This window comes from Schistocerca serialis, unplaced genomic scaffold (assembly GCF_023864345.2).
Source record: "Schistocerca serialis cubense isolate TAMUIC-IGC-003099 unplaced genomic scaffold, iqSchSeri2.2 HiC_scaffold_1420, whole genome shotgun sequence".
Lineage (NCBI taxonomy): Eukaryota > Metazoa > Arthropoda > Insecta > Orthoptera > Acrididae > Schistocerca > Schistocerca serialis.
Genome location: NW_026047648.1, coordinates 706,551 through 725,658, shown reverse-complemented (window position 1 = coordinate 725,658; position 19,108 = coordinate 706,551). Strand labels below are relative to the sequence as shown.

At 51.6% G+C, this 19,108-nt stretch overlaps 1 non-coding gene across 1 annotated transcript; it reads left to right on the top strand.

Annotated features, from left to right (window-relative positions):
- The first annotated feature begins 5,356 nt into the window (after positions 1–5,356).
- On the top strand, positions 5,357–5,433 carry Trnas-cga (transfer RNA serine (anticodon CGA)). The gene has a single exon. It is a non-coding gene; the product is annotated as a tRNA-Ser (tRNA).
- Positions 5,434–19,108: the final 13,675 nt, after the last annotated feature.

Genomic DNA, 19,108 nt, shown 5'->3' with positions numbered 1-19,108 from the left:
GTATTTTTTAAAGTATTACTGAATACAATGTGGCAGATACTGAAGATATAAAACAAATTTTTCCATGCTACCTGTCTCCTACGGGCATGTTTCAAAGAGGCAAAGGGCCGGCACGCAGTTTTAATCTGCCAGGATGATTCATATCAGCGCACACTCCGCTGCAGAGTGAGAATCTCATTCTTGTAACATTCCCCAGGCTGTGGCTATGCCATGTCTCCGCAATATCATTTCTTTCAGGAGTGCTAGTTCTGCAAGGTTCGCAGGAGAGCTTCTGTTAACTTTGGAAGGTAGGAGACGAGGTACTGGCAGAAGTAAAGCTGTGAGGATGGAGCGTGAGTTGTGCTTGCGTGGCTCAGTTGGTAGAGCACTTGCCCCCGAGAGGCAAAGGTCCCGAGTTCGAGTCTCGGTCCGGCACGCAGTTTTAATCTGCCAGGAAGTTTCATATCAGCGCACACTCCGCTGCAGAGTGAAAATCTCATTCTGGAAACATTCCCCAGGCTGTAGCTATGCCATGTCTCCGCAATATCCTTTCTTTCAGGAGTGCTAGATCTGCAAGGTTCGCAGGAGGGCTTCTGTTAACTTTGGAAGGTAGGAGACGAGGTACTGGCAGAAGTAAAGCTGTGAGGATGGAGCGTGAGTCGTGCTTGGGTGGCTCGGTTGGTAGAGCACTTGCCCGCGAGAGGCAAAGGTCCCGAGTTCGAGTCTCGGTCCGGCACACAGTATTAATCTGCCAGGAAGTTTCATATCAGCGCACATTCTCCTGCAGAGTGAAAATCTCATTCTGGAAACATTCCCCAGGCTGTGGCTATGCCATGTCTCCGCAATATCATTTCTTTCAGGAGTGCTAGTTCTGCAAGGTTCGCAGGAGAGCTTCTGTTAACTTTGGAAGGTAGGAGACGAGGTACTGGCAGAAGTAAAGCTGTGAGGATGGAGCGTGAGTTGTGCTTGCGTGGCTCAGTTGGTAGAGCACTTGCCCCCGAGAGGCAAAGGTCCCGAGTTCGAGTCTCGGTCCGGCACGCAGTTTTAATCTGCCAGGAGGTTTCATATCAGCGCACACTCCGCTGCAGAGTGAAAATCTCATTCTGGAAACATTCCCCAGGCTGTAGCTATGCCCTGTCTCAGCAATATCCTTTCTTTCAGGAGTGCTAGTTCTGCAAGGTTCGCAGGAGAGCTTCTGTTAACTTTGGAAGGTAGGAGACGAGGTACTGGCAGAAGTAAAGCTGTGAGGATGGAGCGTGAGTTGGGCTTGGGTGGCTCGGTTGGTAGAGCACTTGCCCGCGAGAGGCAAAGGTCCCGAGTTCAAGTCTCGGTCCAGCACGCAGTTTTAATCTGCCAGGAAGTTTCATATCAGCGCACACTCCGCTGCAGAGTGAAAATCTCATTCTGGAAACATTCCCCAGGCTGTAGTTATGCCATGTCTCCGCAATAACCTTTCTTTAAGGAATGCTAGTTCTGCAAGGTTCGCAGGAGGGCTTCTGTTAACTTTGGAAGGTAGGAGACAAGGTACTGGCAGAAATAAAGCTGTGAGCATGGGGCGTGAGTTGTGCTTGGGTGGCTCGGTTGGTAGAGCACTTGCCCGCGAGAGGCAAATGTCCCGAGTTCGAGTCTCGGTCCGGCACGCAGTTTTAATCTGCCAGGAAGTTTCATATCAGCGCACACTCCGCTGCAGAGTGAAAATCTCACTCTGGAAACATTGCCCAGGCTGTGGCTATGCCATGTCTCCGCAATATCCTTTCTTTCAGGAGTGCTAGTTCTGCAAGGTTCGCAGGAGAGCTTCTGTTAACTTTGGAAGGTAGGAGACGATGTACTGGCAGAAATAAAGCTGTGAGCATGGGGCGTGAGTTGTGCTTGGGTGGCTCGGTTGGTAGAGCACTTGCCCGAGAGAGGCAAATGTCCCGAGTTCGAGTCTCGGTCCGGCACGCAGTTTTAATCTGCCAGGAAGTTTCATATCAGCGCACACTCCGCTGCAGAGTGAAAATCTCATTCTGGAAACATTCCCCAGGCTGTAGCTATGCCATGTCTCCGCAATATCCTTTCTTTCAGGAGTGCTAGATCTGCAAGGTTCGCAGGAGGGCTTCTGTTAACTTTGGAAGGTAGGAGACGAGGTACTGGCAGAAGTAAAGCTGTGAGGATGGAGCGTGAGTCGTGCTTGGGTGGCTCGGTTGGTAGAGCACTTGCCCGCGAGAGGCAAAGGTCCCGAGTTCGAGTCTCGGTCCGGCACACAGTATTAATCTGCCAGGAAGTTTCATATCAGCGCACATTCTCCTGCAGAGTGAAAATCTCATTCTGGAAACATTCCCCAGGCTGTGGCTATGCCATGTCTCCGCAATATCATTTCTTTCAGGAGTGCTAGTTCTGCAAGGTTCGCAGGAGAGCTTCTGTTAACTTTGGAAGGTAGGAGACGAGGTACTGGCAGAAGTAAAGCTGTGAGGATGGAGCGTGAGTTGTGCTTGCGTGGCTCAGTTGGTAGAGCACTTGCCCCCGAGAGGCAAAGGTCCCGAGTTCGAGTCTCGGTCCGGCACGCAGTTTTAATCTGCCAGGAGGTTTCATATCAGCGCACACTCCGCTGCAGAGTGAAAATCTCATTCTGGAAACATTCCCCAGGCTGTAGCTATGCCCTGTCTCAGCAATATCCTTTCTTTCAGGAGTGCTAGTTCTGCAAGGTTCGCAGGAGAGCTTCTGTTAACTTTGGAAGGTAGGAGACGAGGTACTGGCAGAAGTAAAGCTGTGAGGATGGAGCGTGAGTTGGGCTTGGGTGGCTCGGTTGGTAGAGCACTTGCCCGCGAGAGGCAAAGGTCCCGAGTTCAAGTCTCGGTCCAGCACGCAGTTTTAATCTGCCAGGAAGTTTCATATCAGCGCACACTCCGCTGCAGAGTGAAAATCTCATTCTGGAAACATTCCCCAGGCTGTAGTTATGCCATGTCTCCGCAATAACCTTTCTTTAAGGAATGCTAGTTCTGCAAGGTTCGCAGGAGGGCTTCTGTTAACTTTGGAAGGTAGGAGACAAGGTACTGGCAGAAATAAAGCTGTGAGCATGGGGCGTGAGTTGTGCTTGGGTGGCTCGGTTGGTAGAGCACTTGCCCGCGAGAGGCAAATGTCCCGAGTTCGAGTCTCGGTCCGGCACGCAGTTTTAATCTGCCAGGAAGTTTCATATCAGCGCACACTCCGCTGCAGAGTGAAAATCTCACTCTGGAAACATTGCCCAGGCTGTGGCTATGCCATGTCTCCGCAATATCCTTTCTTTCAGGAGTGCTAGTTCTGCAAGGTTCGCAGGAGAGCTTCTGTTAACTTTGGAAGGTAGGAGACGATGTACTGGCAGAAATAAAGCTGTGAGCATGGGGCGTGAGTTGTGCTTGGGTGGCTCGGTTGGTAGAGCACTTGCCCGCGAGAGGCAAATGTCCCGAGTTCGAGTCTCGGTCCGGCACGCAGTTTTAATCTGCCAGGAAGTTTCATATCAGCGCACACTCCGCTGCAGAGTGAAAATCTCATTCTGGAAACATTCCCCAGGCTGTAGCTATGCCATGTCTCCGCAATACCATTTCTTTCAGGAGTGCTAGTTCTGCAAGGTTCGCAGGAGAGCTTCTGTTAACTTTGGAAGGTAGGAGACGAGGTAATGGCAGAAGTAAAGCTGTGAGGATGGAGCGTGAGTCGTGCTTGGGTGGCTCAGTTGGTAGAGCACTTGCCCGCGAGAGCAAATGTCCCGAGTTCGAGTCTCGGTCCGGCACGCAGTTTTAATCTGCCAGGAAGTTTCATATCAGCGCACATTCCGCTGCAGAGTGGAAATCTCATTCTGGAAACATTGCCCAGGCTGTGGCTGTGCCATGTCTCCGCAATATCCTTTCTTTCAGGAGTGCTAGTTCTGCAAGGTTCGCAGGAGAGCTTCTGTTAACTTTGGAAGGTAGGAGACGAGGTACTGGCAGAAGTAAAGCTGTGAGGATGGAGCGTGAGTCGTGCTTGGGTTGCTCAGTTGGTAGAGCACTTGCCCCCGAGAGGCAAAGGTCCCGAGTTCGGGTCTCGGTTCGGCACGCAGTTCAAATCTGACAGGAAGTTTCATATCAGCGGACACTCCGCTGCAGAGTGAAAATCACATTCTGGAAACATTCCCCAGGCTGTGGCTATGCCATGTCTCCGCAATATCCTTTCTTTCAGGAGTGCTAGTTCTGCAAGGTTCGCAGGGGAGCTTCTGTTAACTTTGGAAGGTAGGACACGAGGTTCTGGCAAAAGTAAAGCTGTGAGGATGGGGTGTGAGTCGTGGTTGGGGGGCACAGTTGATAGAGCCCTTGCCCGCGAGAGGCAAAGGTCCCGAGTTCGAGTCTCGGTCCGGCACGCAGTTTTAATCTGCCAGGAACTTTCATATCAGCGCACACTCCGCTGCAGAGTGAAAATCTCGTTCTGGAAACATTCCCCAGGCTGTAGCTATGCCATGTCTCCGCAATATCCTTCCTTTCAGGAGTGCTAATTCTGCAAGTTTCGCAGGAGAGCTTCTGTTAACTTTGGAAGGTAGGAGACGAGGTACTGGCAGAAGTAAAGCTGTGAGGATGGAGCGTGAGTTGGGCTTGGGTGGCTCAGTTGGTAGAGCACTTGCCCACGAGAGGCAAATGTCCCGAGTTCGAGTCTCGGTCCGGCACGCAGTTTTAATCTGCCAGGAAGTTTCATATCAGCGCACACTCCGCTGCAGAGTGAAAATCTCATTCTGGAAACATTCCCCAGGCTGTAGCTATGCCATGTCTCCGCAATATCCTTTCTTTCAGGAGTGCTAGTTCTGCAAGGTTCGCAGGAGAGCTTCTGTTAACTTTGGAAGGTAGGAGATGAGGTAATGGCAGAAGTAAAGCTGTGAGGATGGAGCGTGAGTTGTGCTTGGGTGGCTCGGTTGGCAAAGCACTTAACCGTGAGAGGCAAATGTCCCGAGTTCGAATCTCGGTCTGGCACGCAGTTTTAATCTGCCAGATACTTTCATATCAACGCACACTCCGCTGCAGAGTGAAAATCTCATTCTGCAAACATTCCCCAGGCTGTAGCTATGCCATGTCTCCGCAATACCATTTCTTCCAGGAGTGCCAGTTCTGCAAGATTCGCAGGAGAGCTTCTGTTAACTTTGGAAGGTAGGAGACAAGGTACTGGCAGAAGTAAAGCTGTGAGGATGGAGCGTGAGTCGTGCTTGGGTGGCTCAGTTGGTAGAGCACTTGCCCGCGAGAGCAAATGTCCCGAGTTCGAGTCTCGGTCCGGCACGCAGTTTTAATCTGCCAGGAAGTTTCATATCAGCGCACACTCCGCTGCAGAGTGAAAATCTCATTCTGGAAACATTGCCCAGGCTGTGGCTGTGCCATGTCTCCGCAATATCCTTTCTTTCAGGAGTGCTTGGGTGGCTCAGTTGGTAGAGCACTTGCCCCCGAGAGGCAAAGGTCCCGAGTTCGAGTCTCGGTCCGGCACGCAGTTTTAATCTGAGAGGAAGTTTCATATCAGCGCACACTCCGCTGCAGAGTGAAAATCTCATTCTGGAAACATTTCCCAGGCTGTAGCTATGCCATGTATCCGCAATATCCTTTCTATTAGGAGTGCTAGTTCTGCAAGGTTCGCAGGAGAGCTTCTGTTAACTTTGGAAGGTAGGATCCGAGGTACTGGCAGAAGTAAAGCTGTGAGGATGGGGCGTGGGTCGTGCTTGGGTGGCTCAGTTGGTGGAGCACTTGCCCGCGAGAGGCAAATGTCCCGAGTTCGAGTCTCGGTCCGGCACGCAGTTTCAATCTGACACGAAGTTTCATATCAGCGCACACTCCGCTGCAGAGTGAAAATCTCATTCTGGAAACATTCCCCAGGCTGTAGCTATGAAATGTCTCCGCAATATCCTTTCTTTCAGGAGTGCTAGTTCTGCAAGGTTCGCAGGAGAGCTTCTGTTAACTTTGGAAGGTAGGAGACGAGGTACTGGCGGAGGTAAAGCTGTGAGGATGGAGCGTGAGTTGTGCTTGGGTGGCTCTGTTGGTAGAGCACTTGCCCGCGAGAGGCAAATGTCCCGAGTTCGAGTCTCGGTCCGGCACGCAGTTTTAATCTGCCAGGAAGTTTCAAATCAGCGCACACTCCGCTGCAGAGTGAAAATCTCACTCTGGAAACATTCCCCAGGCTGTAGCTATGCCATGTCTCCGCAATATCCTTTCTTTCAGGAGTGCTAGTTCTGCAAGGTTCGGAGGAGTGCGTCTGTTAACTTTGGAAGGTAGGAGACGAGGTACTGGCAGAAGTAAAGCTGTGAGGATGGTGCGTGAGTTGTGCTTGGGAGGCTCGGCTGGTAGAGCACTTGCCCGCGAGAGGCAAATGTCCCGAGTTCGAGTCTCGGTCCGGCACGCAGTTTTAATCTGCCAGGAAGTTTCATATCAGCGCACACTCCGCTGCAGAGTGAAAATCTCATTCTGGAAACATTCCCCAGGCTGTAGCTATGCCATGTCTCCGCAATATCCTTTCTTTCAGGAGTGCTAGTTCTGCAAGGTTCGCAGGAGAGCTTCTGTTAACTTTGGAAGGTACGAGACGAGGTACTGGCAGAAGGAAAGCTGTGAGGATGGGGTGTGAGGGTTGCTTGGGTGGCTCGGTTGGTAGAGCACTTGCCCCCGAGAGGCAAAGGCCCCGAGTTCGAGTCTCGGTTCGGCACCCAGTTCTAATCTGACAGGAAGTTTCATATCAGCGGACACTCCGCTGCAGAGTGAAAATCTCATTCTGGAAACATTCCCCAGGCTGTGGCTATGCCATGTCTCCGCAATATCCTTTCTTTCAGGAGTGCTAGTTATGCAAGGTTCGCAGGAGAGCTTCTGTTAACTTTTGGAGGTAGGAGAAGAGGTACTGGCAAAAGTGAAGCTGTGATGATGGGGCGTGAGTCGTGCTTGGGTGGCACAGTTGGTAGAGCACTTGGCCGCGAGAGGCAAAGGTCCCGAGTTCGAGTCACAGTCCGGCACGCAGTTTTAATCTGACAGGAAGTTTCATATCAGCGGACACTCCGCTGCAGAGTGAAAATCTCATTCTGGAAACATTCCCCAGGCTGTGGCTATGCCATGTATCCGCAATATCCTTTCTTTCAGGAGTGCTAGTTCTGCAAGGTTCGCAGGAGAGCTTCTGTTAACTTTGGAAGGTAGGAGTCGAGGTACTGGCAGAGGTAAAGCTGTGAGGATGGAGCGTGAGTTGTGCTTGGGTGGCTCGGTATGTAGAGCACTTGCCCGCGAGAGGCAAATGTCCCGAGTTCGAGTCTCGGTCCGGCACGCAGTTTTAATCTGCCAGGAAGTTTCATATCAGCGCACACTCCGCTGCAGAGTGAAAATCTCATTCTGGAAACATTCCCCAGGCTGTGGCTATGCTATGTCTCCGCAATATCCTTTCTTTCAGGAGTGCTAGTTCTGCAAGGTTCGCAGGAGAGCTTCTGTTAACTTTGGAAGGTCGGAGACGAGGTAATGGCAGAAGTAAAGCTGTGAGGATGGAGCGTGAGTTGTGCTTGGGTGGCTCGGTTGGTAGATCACTTGCCCGTGAGAGGCAAATGTCCCGAGTTCGAGTCTCGGTCCGGCACGCAGTTTTAATCTGCCAGGAAGTTTCATATCAGCGCACACTCCGCTGCAGAGTGAAAATCTCATTCTGGAAACATTCCCCAGGCTGTAGCTATGCCATGTCTCCGCAATATCCTTTCTTTCAGGAGTGCTAGTTCTGCAAGGTTCGCAGGAGAGCTTCTGTTAGCTTTGGAAGGTAGGAGACGAGGTACTGGCAGAAGTAAAGCTGTGAGGATGGGGCGTGAGTTGTGCTTGGGTGGCTCGGTTGGTAGAGCACTTGCCCCCGAGAGGCAAAGGCCGCGAGTTCGAGTCTCGGTTCGGCACCCAGTTCTAATCTGACAGGAAGTTTCATATCAGCGGACACTCCGCTGCAGAGTGAAAATCTCATTCTGGAAACATTCCCCAGGCTGTGGCTATGCCATGTATCCGCAATATCATTTCTTTCAGGTGTGCTAGTTCTGCAAGTTTCGCAGGAGAGCTTCTGTTAACTTTGGAAGGTAGGAGACGAGGTACTGGCAGAGGTAAAGCTGTGAGGATGGAGCGTGAGTTGTGCTTGGGTGGCTCGGTTGGTTGAGCACTTGCCCGGGAGAGGCAAATGTCACGAGTTCGAGTCTCGGTCCGGCACGCAGTTTTAATCTGCCAGGAAGTTTCATATCAGCGCATACTCCGCTGCAGAGTGAAAATCTCATTCTGGAAACATTCCCCAGGCTGTAGCTATGCCATGTCTCCGCAATATCCTTTCTTTCAGGAGTGCTAGTTCTGCAAGGTTCGCGGGAGAGCTTCTGTTAACTTTGGAAGGTAGGAGACGAGGTACTGGCAGAAGTAAAGCTGTGAGGATGGAGCGTGAGTTGTGCTTGGGAAGCTCGGTTGGTAGAGCACTTGCCCGCGAGAAGCAAATGTCCCTTGTTCGAGTCTCGGTCCGGCACGCAGTTTTAATCTGCCAGGAAGTTTCATATCAGCGCGCACTCCGCTGCAGGGTGTAAATCTCATTCTGGAAACATTCCCCAGGCTGTAGCTATGCCATGTCTCCGCAATATCCTTTCTTTCAGGAGTGCTAGTTCTGCAAGGTTCGCAGGAGAGCTTCTGTTAACTTTGGAAGGTAGGATCCGAGGTACTGGCAGAGGTAAAGCTGTGAGGATGGGGCGTGGGTCGTGCTTGGGTGGCTCAGTTGGTGGAGCACTTGCCCGCGAGAGGCAAATGTCCCGAGTTCGAGTCTCGGTCCGGCACGCAGTTTTAATCTGCCAGGAAGTTTCATATCGGCGCACACTCCGCTGCAGAGTGAAAATCTCATTCTGGAAACATTCCCCAGGCTGTAGCTATTCCATGTATCCGCAATATCCTTTCTTTCAGGAGTGCTAGTTCTGCAAGGTTCGCAGGAGAGGTTCTGTTAACTTTGGAAGGTAGGAGACGAGGTACTGGCAGAAGTAAAGCTGTGAGGATGGAGCGTGAATTGTGCTTGGGAGGCTCGGTTGGTAGAGCACTTGCCCGCGAGAGGCAAATGTCCCGAGTTCGAGTCTCGGTCCGGCACGCAGTTTTAATCTGCCAGGAAGTTTCATATCAGCGCACACTCCGCTGCTGAGAGAAAATCTCATTCTGGAAACATTCCCCAGGCTGTGGCTATGCCAAGTCTCCGCAATATCCTTTCTTTCAGGAGTGCTAGTTCTGCAAGGTTCGCAGGAGAGCTTCTGTTAACTTTGGGAGGTAGGAGAAGAGGTACTGGCAAAAGTGAAGCTGTGAGGATGGGGCGTGAGTCGTGCTTGGGTGGCACAGTTGGTAGAGCACTTGGCTGCGAGAGGCAAAGGTCCCGAGTTCGAGTCTCGGTCCGGCACGCAGTTTTAATCTGACACGAAGTTTCATATCAGCGCACACTCCGCTGCAGACTGAAAATCTCATTCTGGAAACATTCCCCAGGCTGTGGCTATGCCAAGTCTCCGCAATATCCTTTCTTTCAGGAGTGCTAGTTCTGCAAGGTTCGCAGGAGAGCTTCTGTTAACTTTGGGAGGTAGGAGAAGATGTACTGGCAAAAGTGAAGCTGTGAGGATGGGGCGTGAGTCGTGCTTGGGTGGCACAGTTGGTAGAGCACTTGGCCGCGAGAGGCAAATGTCCCGAGTACGAGTCTCGGTTCGGCACCCAGTTCTAATCTGACAGGAAGTTTCATATCAGCGGACACTCCGCTGCAGAGTGAAAATCTCATTCTGGAAACATTCCCCAGGCTGTGGCTATGCCAAGTCTCCGCAATATCCTTTCTTTCAGGAGTGCTAGTTCTGCAAGGTTCGCAGGAGAGCTTCTGTTAACTTTGGGAGGTAGGAGAAGAGGTACTGGCAAAAGTGAAGCTGTGAGGATGGGGCGTGAGTCGTGCTTGGGTGGCACAGTTGGTAGAGCACTTGGCCGCGAGAGGCAAAGGTCCCGAGTTCGAGTCTCGGTCCGGCACGCAGTTTTAATCTGACACGAAGTTTCATATCAGCGCACACTCCGCTGCAGACTGAAAATCTCATTCTGGAAACATTCCCTAGGCTGTGGCTATGCCATGTATCCGCAATATAATTTCTTTCAGGTGTGCTAGTTCTGCAAGTTTCGCAGGAGAGCTTCTGTTAACTTTGGAAGGTAGGAGACGAGATACTGGCAGAGGTAAAGCTGTGAGGATGGAGCGTGAGTTGTGCTTGGGTGGCTCGGTTGGTAGAACACTTGCCCGCGAGAGGCAAATGTCCCGATTTCGAGTCTCGGTCCGGCACGCAGTTTTAATCTGCCAGGAAGTTTCATATCAGCGCACACTCCGCTGCAGAGAGAAAATCTCATTCTGGAAACATTCCCCAGGCTGTAGTTATGAAATGTCTCCGGAATATCCTTTCTTTCAGGAGTGCTAGTTCTGCAAGTTTCGCAGGAGAGCTTCTGTTAACTTTGGAAGGTAGGAGACGAGGTACTGGCAGAAGTAAAGCTGTGAGGATGGAGCGTGAATTGTGCTTGGGAGGCTCGGTTGGTAGAGCACTTGCCCGCGAGAGGCAAATGTCCCGAGTTCGAGTCTCGGTCCGGCACGCAGTTTTAATCTGCCAGGAAGTTTCATATCAGCGCACACTCCGCTGCAGAGTGAAAATCTCATTCTGGAAACATTCCCCAGGCTGTAGCTATGCCATGTCTCCGCAATATCCTTTCTTTCAGGAGTGCTAATTCTGCAAGGTTCGCAGGAGAGCTTCTGTTAACTTTGGAAGGTAGGATCCGAGGTACTGGCAGAAGTAAAGCTGTGAGGATGGGGCGTGGGTCGTGCTTGGGTGGCTCAGTTGGTGGAGCACTTGCCCGCGAGGGGCAAATGTCCCGAGTTCGAGTCTCTGCCCGGCACGCAGTTTTAATCTGCCAGGAAGTTTCATATCAGCGCACACTCCGCTGCAGAGTGAAAATCTCATTCTGGAAACATTCCCCAGGCTGTAGCTATGCCATGTCTCCGCAATATCCTTTCTTTCAGGAGTGCTAGTTCTGCAAGGTTCGCAGGAGAGCTTCTGTTAACTTTGGGAGGTAGGATCCGAGGTGCTGGCAGAAGTAAAGCTGTGAGGATGGGGCGTGAGTCGTGCTTGGGTGGCTCAGTTGGTAGAGCACTTGGCCGCGAGAGGCAAAGGTCCCGAGTTCGAGTCTCGGTCCGGCACGCAGTTTTAATCTGACACGAAGTTTCATATCTGCGCACACTCCGCTGCAGACTGAAAATCTCATTCTCGAAACATTCCCTAGGCTGCGGCTATGCCATGTATCCGCAATATCATTTCTTTCAGGTGTGCTAGTTCTGCAAGTTTCGCAGGAGGGCTTCTGTTATCTTTGGAAGGTAGGAGACGAGGTACTGGCAGAAGTAAAGCTGTGAGGATGGAGCGTGAGTCGTGCTTGGGTGGCTCAGTTGGTAGAGCACTTGCCCGCGAGAGGCAAATGTCCCGAGTTCGATTCTCCGTCCTGCATGTTGATTTAATCTGCCACGAAGTTTCATATCAGCGCAAACTCCACTGCAGAGTGAGAATCTCATTCTCGAAATATTCTTCAAGCTGTGGCTATGCCATGTGTCCGCAATATAATTTCTTTCAGGAGTGCCAGTTCTGCAAGGTTCGCAGGAGAGCTTCTGTTATCTTTGGAAGGTAGGAGACGAGGTACTGGCAGATTTAAAGCTGTGAGGATGGGGCGTGAGTCGTGCTTGGGTGGCTCAGTTGGTAGAGCACTTGCCCGCGAGAGGCAAAGGTCCCGAGTTCGAGTCTCGATCCAGCACACAATTTTAATCTGCCAGGAAGTTTCATATCAGCGCACACTCCGCTGCAGAGTGAAAATCTCATTCTGGAAACATTCCCCAGGCTGCGGCTATGCCATGTCTCCGCAATATCCTTTCTTTCAGGAGTGCTAGTTCTGCAAGGTTCGCAGGAGAGCTTCTGTTAACTTTAAAAGTAGGAGACGAGGTACTGGCAGAAGTAAAGCTGTGAGGATGGGGCGTGAGTCGTGCTTGCGTGGCTCAGTTGGTAGAGCACTTGCCCGCGAGAGGCAAACGTCCCGTGTTCGAGTCTCGGTGCGGCACACAGTTTTAATCTGCCAGGAAGTTTCATATCAGCGCACACTCCACTGCAGAGTGAAAATCTCATTCTGGAAACATTCCCCAGGCTGCGGCTATGCCATGTCTCCGCAATATCCTTTCTTTCAGGAGTGCTAGTTCTGCAAGGTTCGCAGGAGAGCTTCTGTTATCTTTGGAAGGTAGGAGACGAGGTACTGGCAGAAGTAAAGCTGTGAGGATGGAGCGTGAGTTATGCTTGTGTGGCTCGGTTGGTAGAGCACTTGCCCGCGAGAGAAAAATGTCCCGAGTTCGAACCTAGGTCCGGCACGCAGTTTTAATCTGCCAGGAAGTTTCATATCAGCGCACACTCCGCTGCAGAGTGAAATTCTCATTCTGGAAACATTCTCCAGGCTGTAGCTATGCCATGTCTCCGCAATATCCTTTCTTTCAGGTGTGCTAGTTCTGCAAGGTTCGCAGGAGAGCTTCTGTTAACTTTGGAAGGAAGGAGACGAGGTACTGGCAGAAGTAAAGCTGTGAGGATGGAGCGTGAGTTATGCTTGAGTGGCTCGGTTGGTAGAGCACTTGCCCGTGACAGGCAAATGTCCCGAGTTCGAGTCTCGGTCCGGCACGCAGTTTTAATCTGCCAGGAAGTTTCATATCAGCGCACAATCCGCTGCAGAGTGAAAATCTCATTCTGGAAACATTCCCCAGGCTGTAGCTATGCCATGTCTCCGCAATATCCTTCCTTTCAGGAGTGCTAGTTCTGCAAGGTTCGCAGGAGAGCTTCTGTTAACTTTGGAAGGTAGGATCCGAGGTACTGGCAGAAGTAAAGCTGTGAGGATGGGGCGTGGGTCGTGCTTGGGTGGCTCAGTTGGTGGAGCACTTGCCCGCGAGAGGCAAATGTCCCGAGTTCGAGTCTCGGTCCGGCACGCAGTTTTAATCTGCCAGGAAGTTTCATATCAGCGCACACTACGCTGCAGAGTGAAAATCTCATTCTGGAAACATTCCCCAGGCTGTAGCTATGCCATGTCTCCGCAATATCCTTTCTTTCAGGAGTGCTAGTTCTGCAAGGTTCGCAGGAGAGCTTCTGTTAACTTTGGGAGGTATGATCCGAGGTACTGGCAGAAGTAAAGCTGTGAGGATGGAGCGTGGGTCGTGCTTGGGTGGCTCAGTTGGTGGAGCACTTGCCCGCGAGAGGCAAATGTCCCGAGTTCGAGTCTCGGTCCGGCACGCAGTTTTAATCTGCCAGGAAGTTTCATATCAGCGCACACTCCACTGCAGAGTGAAAATCTCATTCTGGAAACATTCCCCAGGCTGTGGCTATGCCATGTATCCGCAATATCCTTTCTTTCAGGAGTGCTAGTTCTGCAAGGTTCGCAGGAGAGCTTCTGTTAACTTTGGAAGGTAGGAGACGAGGTACTGGCAGAGGTAAAGCTGTGAGGATGGAGCGTGAGTTGTGCTTGGGTGGCTCGGTTGGTATAGCACTTGCCCGCGAGAGGCAAATGTCCCGAGTTCGAGTCTCGGTCCGGCACGCAGTTTTAATCTGCCAGGAAGTTTCATATCAGCGCACACTCCGCTGCAGAGTGAAAATCTCATTCTGGAAACGTTCCCCAGGCTGTGGCTATGCCATGTATCCGCAATATCCTTTCTTTCAGGAGTGCTAGTTCTGCAAGGTTCGCAGGAGAGCTTCTGTTAACTTTGGAAGGTAGGAGACGAGGTAATGGCAGAAGTAAAGCTGTGAGGATGGAACGTGAGTTGTGCTTGGGTGGCTCGGTTGGTAGAGCACTTGCCCGTGAGAGGGAAATGTCCCGAGTTCGAGTCTCGGTCCGGCACGCAGTTTTAATCTGCCAGGAAGTTTCATATCAGCGCACACTCCGCTGCAGAGTGAAAATCTCATTCTGGAAACATTCCCCAGGCTGTGGCTATGCCATGTCTCCGCAATATCCTTTCTTTCAGGAGTGCTAGTTCTGCAAGTTTCGCAGGAGAGCTTCTGTTAACTTTGGAAGGTAGGAGACGAGGTACTGGCAGAGGTAAAGCTGTGAGGATGGAGCGTGAGTTGTGCTTGGGTGGCTCGGCTGGTAGAGCACTTGCCCGCGAGAGGCAAATGTCCCGAGTTCGAGTCTCGGTCCGGCACGCAGTTTTAATCTGCCAGGAAGTTTCATATCAGCGCACACTCCGCTGCAGAGTGAAAATCTCATTCTGGAAACATTCCCCAGGCTGTGGCTATGCCATGTATCCGCAATATCCTTTCTTTCAGGTGTGCTAGTTCTGCAAGGTTCGCAGGAGAGCTTCTGTTAACTTTGGAAGGAAGGAGACGAGGTACTGGCAGAAGTAAAGCTGTGAGGATGGAGCGTGAGTCGTGCTTGGGTGGCTCAGTTGGTGGAGCACTTGCCCGCGAGAGGCAAATGTCCCGAGTTCGAGTCTCGGTCCGGCACGCAGTTTTAATCCGCCAGGAAGTTTCATATCAGCGCACACTACGCTGCAGAGTGAAAATCTCATTCTGGAAACATTCCCCAGGCTGTAGCTATGCCATGTCTCCGCAATATCCTTTCTTTCAGGAGTGCTAGTTCTGCAAGGTTCGCAGGAGAGCTTCTGTTAACTTTGGGAGGTATGATACGAGGTACTGGCAGAAGTAAAGCTGTGAGGATGGAGCGTAGGTCGTGCTTGGGTGGCTCAGTTGGTGGAGCACTTGCCCGCGAGAGGCAAATGTCCCGAGTTCGAGTCTCGGTCCGGCACGCAGTTTTAATCTGCCAGGAAGTTTCATATCAGCGCACACTCCACTGCAGAGTGAAAATCTCAATCTGGAAACATTCCCCAGGCTGTGGCTATGCCATGTATCCGCAATATCCTTTCTTTCAGGAGTGCTAGTTCAGCAAGGTTCGCAGGAGAGCTTCTGTTAACTTTGGAAGGTAGGAGACGAGGTACTGGCAGAGGTAAAGCTGTGAGGATGGAGCGTGAGTTGTGCTTGGGTGGCTCGGTTGGTAGAGCACTTGCCCGCGAGAGGCAAATGTCCCGAGTTCGAGTCTCGGTCCGGCACGCAGTTTTAATCTGCCAGGAAGTTTCATATCAGCGCACACTCCGCTGCAGAGTGAAAATCTCATTCTGGAAACGTTCCCCAGGCTGTGGCTATGCCATGTATCCGCAATATCCTTTCTTTCAGGAGTGCTAGTTCTGCAAGGTTCGCAGGAGAGCTTCTGTTAACTTTGGAAGGTAGGAGACGAGGTAATGGCAGAAGTAAAGCTGTGAGGATGGAACGTGAGTTGTGCTTGGGTGGCTCGGTTGGTAGAGCACTTGCCCGTGAGAGGGAAATGTCCCGAGTTCGAGTCTCGGTCCGGCACGCAGTTTTAATCTGCCAGGAAGTTTCATATCAGCGCACACTCCGCTGCAGAGTGAAAATCTCATTCTGGAAACATTCCCCAGGCTGTGGCTATGCCATGTCTCCGCAATATCCTTTCTTTCAGGAGTGCTAGTTCTGCAAGGTTCGCAGGAGAGCTTCTGTTAACTTTGGAAGGTAGGAGACGAGGTACTCGCAGAAGTAAAGCTGTGAGGATGGAGCGTGAGTTGTGCTTGGGAGGCTCGGTTGGTGGAGCACTTGCCCGCGAGAGGCAAATGTCCTGAGTTCGAGTCTCGGTCCGGCACGCAGTTTTAATCTGCCTGGAAGTTTCATATCAGCGCACACTCCGCTGCAGAGTGAAAATCTCATTCTGGAAACATTCCCCAGGCTGTAGCTATGCCATGTCTCCGCAATATCCTTTCTTTCAGGAGTGCTAGTTCTGCAAGGTTAGCAGGAGAGCTTCTGTTAACTTTGGAAGGTAGGATCCGAGGTACTGGCAGAAGTGAAGCTGTGAGGATGGGGCGTGTGTCGTGCTTGGGTGGCTCAGTTGGTGGAGCACTTGCCCGTGAGAGGCAAATGTCCCGAGTTCGAGTCTCTGTCCGGCACGCAGTTTTAATCTGCCAGGAAGTTTCATATCAGCGCACACTCCGCTGCAGAGTGAAAATCTCATTCTGGAAACATTCCCCAGGCTGTGGCTATTCCATGTATCCGCAATATCCTTTCTTTCAGGAGTGCTAGTTCTGCAAGGTTCGCAGGAGAGCTTCTGTTAACTTTGGAAGGTAGGAGACGAGGTACTGGCAGAGGTAAAGCTGTGAGGCTGGAGCGTGATTTGTGCTTGGGTGGCTCGGTTGGTAGAGCACTTGCCCGCGAGAGGCAAATGTCCCGAGTTCGAGTCTCGGTCCGGCACGCAGTTTTAATCTGCCAGGAAGTTTCATATCAGCGCACACTCCGCTGCAGAGTGAAAATCTCATTCTGGAAACATTCCCCAGGCTGTGGCTATGCCATGTATCCGCAATATCCTTTCTTTCAGGAGTGCTAGTTCTGCAAGGTTCGCAGGAGAGCTTCTGTTAACTTTGGAAGGTAGGAGACGAGGTAATGGCAGAAGTAAAGCTGTGAGGATGGAGCGTGAGTTGTGCTTGGGTGGCTCGGTTGGTAGAGCACTTGCCCGCGAGAGGCAAATGTCCCGAGTTCGAGTCTCGGTCCGGCACGCAGTTATAATCTGCCAGGAAGTTTCATATCAGCGCACACTCCGCTGCAGAGTGAAAATCTCAATCTGGAAATATACCCCAGGCTGTAGCTATGCCATGTCTCCGCAATATCCTTTCTTTCAGGAGTGCTAGTTCTGCAAGGTTCGCAGGAGAGCTTCTGTTAACTTTGGAAGGTAGGAGACGAGGTACTGGCAGAAGTATAACTGTGACGATGGAGCGTGAGTTGTGCTTGGGAGGCTCGGTTGATGGAGCACTTGCCCGCGAGAGGCAAATGTCCCGAGTTCGAGTCTCGGTCCGGCACGCAGTTTTAATCTGCCAGGAAGTTTCATATCAGCGCACACTCCGCTGCAGAGTGAAAATCTCATTCTGGAAACATTCCCCAGGCTGTAGCTATGACATGTCTCCGCAATATCCTTTCTTTCAGGAGTGCTAGTTCTGCAACGTTCGCAGGAGAGCTTCTGTTAACTTTGGAAGGTAGGATCCTAGGTACTGGCAGAAGTAAAGCTGTGAGGATGGGGCGTGGGTCGTGCTTGGGTGGCACAGTTGGTGGAGCACTTGCCCGCGAGAGGCAAATGTCCCGAGTTCGAGTCTCGGTCCGGCACGCAGTTTTAATCTGCCAGGAAGTTTCATATCAGCGCACACTCCGCTCCAGAGTGAAAATCTCATTCTGGAAACATTCCCCAGGCTGTAGCTATGCCATGTCTCCGCAATATCCTTTCTTTCAGGAGTGCTAGTTCTGCAAGGTTCGCAGGAGAGCTTCTGTTAACTTTGGGACGAAGGATCCGTTGTACTGGCAGAAGTAAAGCTGTGAGGATGGGGCGTGGGTCGTGCTTGGGTGGCTCAGTTGGTGGAGCACTTGCCCGCAAGAGGCAAATGTCCCGAGTTCGAGTCTCGGTCCGGCACGCAGTTTTAATCTGCCAGGAAGTTTCATATCAGCGAACACTCCACTGCAGAGTGAAAATCTCATTCTGGAAACATTCCCCAGGCTGTGGCTATGCCATGTATCCGCAATATCCTTTCTTTCAGGAGTGCTAGTTCTGCAAGGTTCGCAGGAGAGCTTCTGTTAACTTTGGAAGGTAGGAGACGAGGTACTGGCAGAGGTAAAGCTGTGAGGATGGAGCGTGAGTTGTGCTTGGGTGGCTCGGTTGGTAGAGCACTTGCCAGCGAGAGGCAAATGTCCCGAGTTCGAGTCTCGGTCCGGCACGCAGTTTTAATCTGCCAGGAGGTTTCATATCAGCGCACACTCCGCTGCAGAGTGAAAATCTCATTCTGGAAACACTCCCCTGGCTGTAGCTATGCCATGTCTCCGCAATATCCTTTCTTTCAGGAGTGCTAGTTCTGCAAGGTTCGCAGGAGAGCTTCTGTTAACTTTGGAAGGTAGGAGACGAGGTACTGGCAGAAGTAAAGCTGTGAGGATGGAGCGTGAGTTGTGCTTGGGAAGCTCGGTTGGTAGAGCACTTGCCCGCGAGAGGAAAATGTCCCGAGTTCGAGTCTCGGTCCGGCACTCAGTTTTAATCTGCCAGGAAGTTTCATATCAGCGCACACTCCGCTGCAGAGTGAAAATCTCATTCTGGAAACATTCCCCAGGCTGCAGCTATGCCATGTCTCCGCAATATCCTTTCTTTCAGGGGTGCTAGTTCTGCAAGGTTCGCAGGAGAGCTGCTGTTAACTTTGGAAGGTAGGAGACGAGGTACTCGCAGAAGTAAAGCTGTGAGGATGGAGCGTGAGTTGTTCTTGGGAGGCTCGCTTGGTGGAGCACTTGCCCGCAAGAGGCAAATGTCCCGAGTTCGAGTCTCGGTCCGGCACGAAGTTTTAATCTGCCAGGAAGTTTCATATCAGCGCACACTCCGCTGCAGGGTGAAAATCTCTTTCTGGAAACTTCCCCAGGCTGTGGCTATGCCATGTATCCGCAATATCCTTTCTTTCAGGAGTGCTAGTTCTGCAAGGTTCGCAGGAGAGCTTCTGTTAACTTTGGAAGGTAGGAGACGAGGTAATGGCAGAAGTAAAGCTGTGAGGATGGAGATTGAGTTGTGCTTGGGTGGCTCGGTTGGTAGAGCACTTGCCCGTGAGAGGCAAATGTCCCGAGTTCGAGTCTCGGACCGGCACGCAGTTTTAATCTGCCAGGAAGTTTCATATCAGCGCACACTCCGCTGCAGAGTGAAAATCTCATTCTGGAAACATTCCCCAGGCTGTGGCTATGCCATGTCTCCGCAATATCCTTTCTTTCAGGAGTGCTAGTTCTGCAAGGTTCGCAGGAGAGCTTCTGTTAACTTTGGAAGGTAGGAGACGAGGTACTGGCAGAAGTATAACTGTGAGGATGGAGCGTGAGTTGTGCATGGGAGGCTCGGTTGGTGGAGCACTTGCCCCCGAGAGGCAAAGGTCCCGAGTTCGAGTCTCGGTTCGGCACCCAGTTCTAATCTGACAGGAAGTTTCATATCAGCGGACACACCGCTGCAGAGTCAAAATCTCATTATGGAAACATTCCCCAGGCTGTGGCTATGCCATGTCTCCGCAATATCCTTTCTTTCAGGAGTGCTAGTTC